This window comes from Calonectris borealis, chromosome 12, assembly GCF_964195595.1.
Source record: "Calonectris borealis chromosome 12, bCalBor7.hap1.2, whole genome shotgun sequence".
Classification (NCBI taxonomy): Eukaryota; Metazoa; Chordata; class Aves; order Procellariiformes; family Procellariidae; genus Calonectris; species Calonectris borealis.
Window position 1 is genome coordinate 19,452,594 of NC_134323.1, and position 12,281 is coordinate 19,464,874.

Consider the following 12,281-nt stretch of genomic DNA (forward strand, 5'->3'; position numbering starts at 1 on the left):
TTGTAATACAGTGCTGAAACTGGAAGACTCTTTTCTGAAGAAAATATTCAATGCTAATAGGATGACCTGTGTCTAGAGTATTTTTCTTCCCTGTTTGTGTGATTATGAAAAGTTCAAAGGTAATTTCACAAACTTGCATCCAAATGATTCAACATTGTTAAATGTTCAACCACCTACAGTGAGTTAGAATAATAATAAGTTTAAGAATATTCTATATTGAAAAATGATTAAACATTTCCTATATTCAGCTCCCCAGGGTTTTCCAGGGCTTTTACACTTATGCAAGAATAAAGCTTTAAAAAAAAACCTCAGTGTTTTATTAAAAAAAAAAAAAGGAACAACCTACAAATTTGTGCTATTGTCCTAATAATTGCTTCATATTTTAAGTAGCCATTTTTCTTTAGTTAACCTTCTGCTATGCACATTAAAATAAATTTCAGAGGAAAACTTCTTTAGTGATGGTGGCATCCTAGTGCTCTGAGCATTAATTTGCTGCATTACCTGAAGGAGCAATACTTATTTACAGGGCATGTTTCTCATGGAACATTTTTCGTCATAGTATTTTATCATTTGCTTGGTAAGAGTAATAGCTGCAAAAAAGTCACATCAGTGCCAAATCGCAGACAAGTTGTTATTAATGAGATGCTACTGAATTAGATTACGTTAATTCTAGATTTTTTCACTTTTCTGTGAAAAAATATTGTTTGGTGGTCTGAGCATAATCCTGGAAGTTGGGATTTTCTGCTATACTTGAAATATTATTGTCAACAGCATTTTGGAGAATTGATTCTCTGTATTATCGTAATGACTAATAAATGTTTTCTCTTCTCTAAAATGAAGATACTTTCTCAATACCCACTTTCCTGAGAACTAATATTTGGGCTTTTAAAGGTGAAAAGCTTATCAAGTTTTTGACCAAGTGTTGCCTAAAAAACTTGGAAAGCTGAATTTGACAGTGTGGTAGTAAAGTGTGGTGTGTGCCAGAGGTAATTGCTTTTATTTTGGGGGAGAGATTAGACAGTTCTGAAATCAAGCAGCAGAGACAAAACCTGAGATGACCTTATGCTTCATTTCAATTATAATAAAGTCTAGGAGAAATAATTATTTCATATGTTATAAGAATAATTTCCTTTGATATTAAAGTTAGCCTGGGTAATAAATTAATGTGACAAATGTGCCTCTAGCTTTTTCCTTATCTATGGTGTAAATAAAAGAATACTCAGAAACAGCCAGGATAGCATTTGGCTTTTCCTGTTCTGAGGATTTGTCTTTCTGGGAGTTAAGATCACATCACATCCTTGCCAGAGGTAATAAGGTGAAAAAAACTTTTATTTAGGCTCTAGAGGTGTACTTGTCTTGTTAACGGCTCCCAGTAGGTGTCTGTAGAAAGTTTACCTTCTCTATTATGAATTGTAGGTGGGAGGAGAAGAAATATGAAGGTGGTATCACATAGAAGTTTCTAGAAAACCGGGATCTGTTATTCGCCCCAGCCTCTGTCTGGCTGCCTGGAGGTATGAAGTTTTTTTATGACGGTAATCACCTACTTGACGAGATTATTGATCAATGGGCCTTAATGTCTTGTGTAATGAGCTTGGGAGCACTAATTGTTTCAGTATGGGTTTTTATTTGGTAGCAGGGTAGCCACTGAAACAAGTTTAGTAGTTTATATAATTGATCTTTTCCAAGAGATCCTACTGCTGAATCAACTGATGATAGTGTATTAAAAAAAAAAAAAAATTAATACCTTAAGTCTGCCAAGCAAGTTGTTTTCTGATATCATTAATAAATCAATCATAAATAAAAGAACTGAGTGAGATCAGCAGTAGGAAAATACCTTATTTTAAAGGTTCTTGAAACCATCTTTTGACTGCCTTCCCTTCATACCTCATGCCTTCCTCTAAAAACAAAATAGTGCTCATTCATAAATCCTGTAATAAATGTGTTTTCTGGCACGAATGTGCATACACAATTCTGATCGAAAGACTATCAAAGTGATTGAAATATATTTACTATCTTAGTTGGCTTTAGATTGGACCTGTGTAATAGTGGTGGTTGTTTGCGTGGAGGGAAGTGAGTAAGGGTAGGAAGGTGGAATCCCTGAACTCTTCATTAGAGTAACCCCTGTTTATAATGATGTGGCAGATACATCCTCATACAGATGGACAAATAAATGAATGCATGAGGTTTGATCAAAAATGTCAGAGCTTTGTCAAAATAAGTTCTGGACATGTACTAGAGCATTTTTAGTTGGCTTTTGATATGTGAAATATAAATCTATTGTTTATGGGGGTGTTGTTATACAGAACAGTTTCTAATTTGCTGATTTTTCCCACATATAATAAGCTTTGAGCGTTTTCCGGGTCAGGTAATGTAATTGCATATCCATTGAGTTCTGCATGAACTTAGCAATTGATTCAAAGTTAAAGAAAAGGTGATGCATGTGGAGATGCATTAGGTTCAGCAGCATCAATCCTGATATATTTTCCACTTTATCTTTCTTTCAACCTGAATTAAAAAATGCTGTTGTCCTTAACTAATTTTATTATTTTATAACTTGCTTTAAAAATTTATATAAACTTCAGATAGTCAGCATTTTTTGCAAATGTTGACCCATGACTGGTCAATTTAAATTGCAACAAGGTCAGATCTACCACCCATAATTCATATAATGAAATGCCTCATAAAATCTGAAAAATAATATACTAGAAAGTGCAGAGGGAACAAAACCTTCTTCAGCTGTTGAAAAAGTAATAAAATGTTACAGTATTTCTCTGCATAGGAGCAATAACAAAAACCTTTCCAGCCAATAATCTGACTTGATTTTAAAGAACATTCAACTTGCTTTATAGTGAAGACATTTTCTGAATGTATTATATACATAACACAGAACTGGGTGCCAATCTGGATAAATATGTGATGCCTGTTCTGATTTTTCTGTAAAATAATCTCTGCTAGGCTTGTATTTCCATATCTGAGTGCCAATGACAGTAAATAGTGATTGGGACTAAAAGCAAAAATATGTTGTGGGAAAACAAAGGCTCCCAAAACTACTTTGTGGTGTTTCCAGAATAACAGTGGCATTTGTTTTATTAATACCATTACACTTGAGTGGCTTTTCAGAACATGTCAGAATCATCTTAAACTGTTGATTTTCTAGCTCCAACCAAAACTGTGTTTTAAGAACAAACATGTTTCAAAACAGCGTTTTTTTTTTTTGTCAAAAACTGTTCTGGAATATTATTAAATTATGAAATTAAGAGACAATGTTGCAAGTTTTATTAATGCATTACCTGTATCAAAATGACTAAATGCCATCTCCACTTACAGCCTGGATTCATTGGGGTTCTTCTGAACTGATACTGGTTTAACTGAGATCAGTTGGGGCTTCTGTTGCTCCCCGAGGATAATTGCAGCTAGCTGTAAGCACATTTGTTGCTATGTGATGAAACAAGTGACTTTGCCCTGCAGTTGCTACAGCGTAACACAAAAACACACCAATCCAAAAAATACTGGCTTATGTGAATTATTTCATTCATATATATATGTGTGTGTGTGTGTGTGTGTTCTAGGGTTGTCTGTGTGCTAGTTATCTATATGTCTGTGGATTGGAATCACAGATTTTTTTAATGCGAAGCATAGGGAGGTACCAATAACTTTTTTGTATTTGCATAGATCTTGATCTGACAAAGCACGGAAGTTTCGTATTGATCAGCAGGATTTAAATGTGTATTTCCATTCTGGTGAGCTGCAGCCAGAATTTTTAGAGTTCAGAGGCAGTGGGACAGAACTCTCTTTTGTAAGCTATTAAATAAGAAATCTGTGTGAGGAAATTTCTTTTACATTTCTCCAACACTTAGAATTATTTACATTTCAAAGTAAAATGCATTGCTTCTGTGTAAATGAAATGGGATTATTTTGCTTTGCTCTAAGATTGAACAAACTATCATGTAGCTTTCGAGTCTTGGACTCAGCTGAAACTCAAGTGGGAAGGGTATAACTGACACATTAAAGTGATGTGTCATGAAACCTATGATAGGTTTAAAAATGGATTCATGTTAAGGAAAAAAAAAAGATGAAAGGAAAATGGACAAAACAGCATTATTGTAATAGTCACAGCATAGCTGAATAAGGAGAGCTAGTGGAATGATTCCATAGTTTCAGCAGAAAATACTCCCTAACTTAACATACTGATTAAAATATATATACTTCTTACAGCTTCAAAGTTTTAGGATTAAGAAAAATCAAATGCTGCTAATATTGTCTAGAACCCAACTTCCAAACAGAAGATCTGCTATCACCATGCAAGGAAAGTCCTTTTATAAATACCAAAGTTGCAGTAATTCCCTTTTTATACATGAAGTGTGTGACATACTGTTATATGACTAGCCTCACATGTTGCTCTTGCACCTTCCTCACCAATTTTTTTTATGACATGTACCAGTGACATGTCATATATGTGCAGATATAGTTGTCCTTTGCCTGTGTAAATCCTGCCCAGGGGTGGAAGAAATGCAGATATAATTGGAATCCTTGATCCTTGGAATCACTAATTTATAGTTGCAGATGAATGCATTGGAACAGCTGTGAAGTTGCCATTAACCTCTGATTAGACCATCTGAAATGAGTTTGTTGGTCTTGATTCAGTTGCCTGAGGCTCATGTCCACCCATCACCACATTTGGTAGTAGCTGATGCGGTCTGCACCCAGCATAGTTATGAACAGGCGAGCTAGCTGTAAATATTTGTGTGAACACCACTCTCTGGCAGCTGCCTTTCTTCCTGGACAAGAACTGCCTTTCTTCTCTCGGGGGGGGGGGGGGGGCGGAAATTAAAAATAACTCTTCTGCTCTGACGAAAATGAGGTGTCTTTTCTTTTTTTAAGAAAGACAGAAATCTGAATACTCCGCAGTCTGAACCCTCCATTGATATATGGAAGATAGAGATTCTGTGTTCAATCTGGTCCAAGAGGGAATTGAATTTGTCTTTTTAACTGTGGCATTATTGGATGTTTGGGCCAGATACTCCATTGCAGTGTTGAAGTACTTAAAAAATTGATATAAATTTTTGAAAAGTTGTTGATCTTCAAGAATTTAAGTTCTAATGAAAGAAAAGGAAAGAATGGAAAGCTCTGACACCTTTGGTGTTAAACCTCTATTTAATGGGGAGTGAGAAGGGACAGGCAACCCATGAGAAATATGAGTTGCTTTCAGTATTGTATTTGTTAGCATAAACAAACGGTTTCTGCAGTTGCCAGAGCAGCACCTTTCCATGCCCTGAGTTCACATGAGTTAAAAAATGGTCATTTCATTTATAGTGATGCATACACAATATCACATTAAACCCCAGAGCTGGAAACTCAAATTACAAACAATAAATCTGCTATACTCTCTGTGTTTAATGGTTACAGTAGTATATGAATTGGCTTTGAGGAGTTGAAACTATTTTGAATTTACCTTTGTTTTCCAATAAATAATCTCTCTGGACTGAGAATGCAATTGTTTATTGCTGGAAACTTTATTTCCTGTAGTTAGAAGAGCAAAACAGAGCAAACTTGAATCCTGTTCAGATATTTCTCTGTGTTCATCAAACCCTTTACTGGATAATTTGAAGACACAAAGTAAACCACTCGCCCAGCTATCCTTTTATAGATACCAACTTCCTAAGGTTTTGTTCTGAATTTGTCTTTTAAAGCAGTGTGGATGTTAGTGCTATTTGCCAAGTTAGTAAACTCTGCCCATGTGTGAAATAATTGCAAGGGACAATGCATGTGTCATGTGTAACTGGATCAGTGTGTGAAGAAAAGGGCACAGTAAAGTGTTAGTATCTCAAAAGTCTGAGGAGGATGTCAATTAAATTGTCAAGCAATTTAAAGCTTTTGACATAAATAGCTTGTTCTAATTCTGTCACTTTGACTTCTAGACTAATTGGAAAGATATAGTCCACTGTAAATATGGTAGATACATAATGTTAGGTTATCATAGAAGTATATAAGTAATAAGAGAAACAGCAAAGAAAATGTTGGCCTGATACTGAACAAAACAAAACAAAAAAGTAGGCTTATAAACAGATACAAATAAATTTTCTCATTTATGCATTTTTATATTGCATCATCCTTCACAAAGAAGGTGACTTACAATGAGATTGTTAATCCAGTTAATGCTAGAATTCCTCTACCTAAAGCAGGAAAAGCAGGCTATGGAATATTTATATAATTTAAAAATCCTGAAGACAGGCATGACAGAACTCTTATTTGAGATGGCTTTAGTCAGTGCTAGTGACTGTCTGAGAACTGATTGTTTGGAATGGATGAGGTGCTAGAAAAGGGGACATTACTCAGAGGGCTCGGGGAAATAAAGGGAAACTCAGCCTAGCTTCGGTTCCCAGAAAAGTACTGAAGAAGTTGCCAAACGATTGCAAAAGTAGAAAAGAAAAAAGAGACGAGTAAGAACTAACATTGTTTTGAAATTTGTTCCTGACAAATCTATTATTTTATTTCTTTGCTAGAGAAAACACTTGTGGCTACAGGAAAAACAGTAGGTATCCTCTCTTGACTTCAGCAAGATTTTTGAACCTCTCCTAAGTGACATTTTCAAACAGAAAGTGGAAGAACTATGTCTTCTTTTGAGTCAAGGATTTTGATCCTCTCCTGCAGCTTTTTTTCCTTTCCCCAGTAGTCTTGCGGGTGGGAATCAGTGTTCTAATCCACATCAGCAGTGAAACCTTTTTTCTTAGTGACGCATAAGGTACACTATTTTTCCACAGGTGTCACAAGATCTCTGTCATAGTTGTAGTAGAATCGTGGTAATATTTAGACAGAAATCTGGCCACAACAGGGATATGCGTCTTGGAAAAATACAAACTTGAGCAATAAAACAGTTAGTGGAAGAGGTGGAAACATGTCTGACAGGCTGTGACTGAGCTGAAAATTCAAGAACCTAATCCAGGCTCTCACTACAAGACCACTTTAAAGGTACCTTTCACTGTTCTAGTAGTTTTAAAAGGGTTTAGGTTGTTAAGTTTTATAACTTGCTGCAAGAATAAAATGAGAGGTAAATTTTTTCCTGGTTAAATCCACAGACTTGCTCAGTGATTTTTTTTTTTTTTTTTTTCTTTTTTGAACTGTGTACCCAGCTCCTGGGTCCAATTGAAGAAGACGACATGTTTTGTAATAGACTTCTGAAAGTTGGACGTTGAACTGTGACTTTAAAACTGGGTGGTACGAGTGCAGTTACTAGCTGTATATGTACGAATCTTGTGTATTTGAGGAATCTTACCCATCTAAAGACTTGTCATCTTGTTGTAGTGTTAGTGTTATCCTGTGGGAATAGCGGGACTGCAGGACAAAACAGCTGTAAATGAACTGGTTCACTGGTAATAGGGCCTGGAGAGCGGTGGGGTTTCTGCAGCGCAGAAGGACACCAAAGTTGGCTATCTAGTGCTTAACCAGAATGGCAGGCAGGTTGTGCAGTCTGTGTTGAATCCAAATTTTGTCATGGCTATGCTGTTGTCATTCCATGCAACCTGTTTGCAGCTTAATACATTTAAGGGTTATGAGCTGAATAATACGGTGATCAGTCAACTCATTCCCTGTCAAATTTCTTTCCTTTGTGTCAGATGTCTCCACCCCCTGCTGTCTTTCATGTAGGACTAGACAAAGCTGAGGGCTTCTTCAAAGCCATATTTAGCTTGGCAGCTTTATTATTCCAGCCAATCTGTCTATTCCACTTGGGCTGAAATGCCACCCCACTTCTCAGCTTTTCTTCCAGCCATCATCTGGTATGCCAACAACCAAACATTTGGTGCAATTCATAGGAAAGAGAGAGGGCATCACATGAGAGAAGCTAAGATTTTGTTACTGCTGGAGCCTTAAAACTTTAAAGTGGATGTCAAGAACCTTAAGATAAATTAAATTCCTCTTATTGTCTGTATTTAAAAATAGATCTGACCACCTGATTGTGAGAAACAGAGATGGCTTCCTGGGCTTTTTATGTAGACTTGAGTGCAAAGTAATTGTTTTTTGATGGACATAATTTTCATCAATAAGTCATTGAATTTCTTCATGCAGTTCTGATGCATTTTTATAAAGGCATTATAATTTCTCAGCAAACATTTACCTCAAGCATATGAAATCTACAGTTTAGATATATTACAATGAAGTCTTTATACTGAGGTTAAAGCTTATGGGGATTTTTCTGGTATCCGTTTTCAATTAGATCCACATATGAAGAATAATTTTGTAGGAAAGACATAAGCATTGGTGGTTCTTCCCAAACTTACTTCTTTGCTAGTAATATTGACTGGTTGTATGTTTCAAACATTTAATTTAATTTATTGCCTTCAGTCTTCTGTTACAAGTCTCTAATATTTGGTCCAAGCACTGCCTGAATAGTTTGATCTTTGGCTTGTTATTTTACTACTTTGTGCCTTGATGCATCTCTCTGAGAAATGAGTATTAAGAGAGATACTGTCTGGAGAGTAGGAGAGGAACTGCCTTCTGTTGAACAATTATAGAGCTTGTTGAGGGTGCTTAGATTAAAGCAATCAAATGCTATAATGCCTCCTGGCACTCCCTCCTGGTTGAAATGTAGTTCTTTTTGTTGACTATTCTCATTTGATGCTAAAAAGGTTTTACTAAAAGCAGAAAAGTAGTGTGCTGTAACTCTTAAAAATACAGATAGTCTGCATACGTCTTCCTGTTCCCATCCAAAGGATATCATTCGCAATGGGATTTCAATTCATGATGATATTTTGGGGCTCTTAAGTGAAGCTTATCAACTGATATCATCTGTTCTGAGGCCTCCATGGAGAACATGGCAACCTTTCTAAAATACTATTGCATCTTGCATAAGTACCACTGCTGGGCTTGGACTTAGTCTTTAAAGGCACCTGAGGGGACTGGGTGAGCAGCAGCATGAACAGGGAAGCTGGAGGACTATCACGTTACCACATAATGGCCTCCTCTGAGCTGCACAGCCGTCAGACTTGCAGCCACTGTGTGTTAGTCATCCTCACTTCCTTCTGCTCTGCCTGTGTCTGCTTCCACTGTTCACAAAGAATTTCTTGGCAATGTCCTCTTCTTCCTCTATCAGCATGCTAGGAAGCAGCTTAGCTGCTTGGTTGCCTTTCACACTAGATTGTCGCGGCCCTTTGCTGCAGGGACAGCCTCAGATTTGATGCAGCAAATTCTACTGTGTTATAGCCGAGGTGATGCTGCTCTCTGCACACTATTGGGTCCTATCAGTCAGCCCCCAAAACCTACAATTAGCTATCCTCCTCTTACTTGCCATATCTCCCGCTTACAGACCAGTCCTTATGCTAGTCTGGTTTTGAGTAACCATCTGTAAGAACTGTCATCCCTTCTAGGAAGCTGCTACTACAAGACTTTGGCACCGCCATACAAAGTGACTGCTAGCTTCCGAGCTACTTTCTCATCAGTCCGTTCATTCTGCAGATGGCAATAGCTCAAAGTCTGCCAGGCATTCACAGCTTTCAGGCTAATCCTTGTAACAGCACGGTTCTCCTCAACCAAGAATGCTTTTGCAGATCTTGAGATTGCTGCTTTTCAGCCCTGTGAAGTGCTTTTACAGAAACGTAATGGTTTACTGCAGCGCACACACAACCATTCGAATGTATGCAGCCCGGCCTCAGCTCTATTCTACCCCGAGTCATAGGTGACAATGTAACGTTACATTTTTGTGACATTTTATAAAAAGATAAAGACATAGCATTACCTATTGATAGCAGTAGTCTCTGTTCTGCTCATGTCAGTGTCCTCTGTGAGGATGTGGAAAGCTGTGTGTGACAGGGATTTGGTTATCTAGAAACAGAATTGTAAAGGAAAACTGGCCTTTCAAGAGCTTGAGCTGAAATGTTACTTCTGACATTTCCTGTTTCAGATTCTTGTTTGGCGTGTGCTGATGTTACTAGCCTGAGTGAGATGCAGATTCCTTCTGCCCCTTCCCAAATATTCCTGTTTGCTCAGCTACTTACATTTTTTAATATCCTTAAAGCTGCAGCAATCACAGATTTTTCCATTAAATACCACTGAAGTAATATAATGAAGGTGAGGGAAAAGCCTATATTTTTTGGAATTGACAGAGGAGTGTCTAATTCTGTGAGTTTGTTAGGACCTGAATTCAAGGATTTTTGCTATTTTTCTTAAATGCTAATTCTATTTAAGAAAAGTTTCAGCTGCTTTATATACTATGGTCAGGTGCCCCGTGGAAAAATGTGTTTTCTTTCAAGCCCTAGTTATACCAGTACAAAATAAAGAACTGGAATTATAGTACACTTTTTTTTTAGACTGAAGTCTGTGTTCCTTCTAGGTGAGTGCATGCATTTTCCTTCTAGTTTTCTCCCACCTGAGAGTTGTGTTTTCTTTTCAGGCCATTAAAAAGTACAAGAGAACAAGAGTACTTATTCTGCCAAAGGTGTCAGACAGACTGGCACCTGCTTCTTGGTCGAATAGCACTTTCTTTCAGAAAAGAAAAAAAAAGGGGGGGCATCAGCTACTGTGTGAAATCAGTCTTCCAATCTGTTGTAGAACAGAGTTTGCTTTGTAAAGAGGAAAAAAAAAAGCTCTCATAAAAGATGCATACTTAATTTGTGTGTTTGCTCATTGGCTTCTGTGTCCTTCTTTGCACTTTTCTTTCAACACTGCATCAGATACTTAATAGACTACAAAATATTAGATGTAATTAGGACCTGCGGCTACCAGGGTACTAATGATGGAGTTATTGCTAACTCCCATTTTGAGGAATGATTCCAGCTTGATACTTCTCTTATTATCTGCAGGGACTGTTTCCTGACAATTGCAGGCTCATACTCATTTTGAGAGAATGATACGCGGGAGGTGGAAGGTGTGTTTCTAGCTTGCTGGAACACAAGAAATCCTCTACAGTCCATTTCCATTTATTACCCTTATTAAGCTCTGTTGAAGAATATAGTATCTTCTTCATCAATAACATAAGGAATCTCAAGTAACAAAGCTAATCTATGTTCAGCACTTCTGAGCTAGGTTCTTAATATGAGTAAATTGAAGTCTTCCCAGGTTAGTTTGAGCTTCAGAAGTCTGCCTGTATCCTGGAGTGTAGTCCCATTAATACAGCTGCTTAAAATAATTAAGTATCTCTTTTTCTGTCAGTTATGCTAGGGAACTTTTCACTAGGATGAGACTCTCTTTCTTGTCTGTAATCCATGAGGCTTAAGTAATATGAGACCTTAGCAGGGAAAAATTGGGAGAATGGGGAAAGGCAGAGAGATTAGTACTGCCTAATTTTAGCAATATATATATTAGAAGCTTAGAGAAACTAATCTCCTAATATGATAAATAGAGAGCAAGACTCCGACGTTAAGCTCATGCTCTGAAATGCCTAAGATAGGAACCTACCTCTCTTCCAGGGAACTGGAATTCAGACTTGAATACTTGGGGTAGATGGTTTGGGTCTCTCCCTTTTGCCCCCTTTAACAGAGTGACTTACTGATTTGCTCAGGATTTTGCAGAAAAGAGCAATAACGTTGAACTGGCTGTTGAACAAGGGAAAACTCACTATGTAGGTTTGACTGTCATGGGATGGATGCTCATCTAGTTCTCCCCTGTAGCACTGCCTGAGTGCTGCATCTGCCTACTGCTGCGGCTGATGCTAACCTCCCAAAGAGCACTCCTGCAGGGCTTAGTATTGCTTGGCCTATTTCAGGAAGAGGTGGGCTTAGCTGTCCACAAGCAATCAAAAAAAATCAGTCCAAACTGCACAATGTTACACACAGTTTTGATGGTCAGAAGACGCCTGAGTAAATTCTTATCTGGTATAAGTTTCCCCTGGTGCTTTTGGCATCTCTGGATCAAATTATCTTTAGCTTGGATCTCAGCTTTCTTAGAATGCTGGTCACACAGGTAGATGGGAAAACTGATGTTAGTAGTATGATTTTCCTTGTAGCCATTGTATATTTAGTAAAATCTAGCGTATCAAACATTGCGGCATCTAGGAGAATTGCATTTTCAATCTCGATATTTATAAAAATAAGGTAGCTGGATCTCTTAATATGCCATGGCTGGTATTTGTTTATAATTTTATTTAGCTTCCTTCCTGCCATTTTTCTATTTACCTATTCTTTTGCTTAAATAGATAAGCTTGATTTTGGCTATTCATTTCTGAAAAGAATAAATTCTATGGGGCTTGAAATTGCATGTCTATGCTGGACAGTTCTTTTAAAGGAAATCAGAACAAAAGTGCAAACACCTCATCCCTCTCCCACTTCTGCCCAGCTAGCTTTAAATTTTTC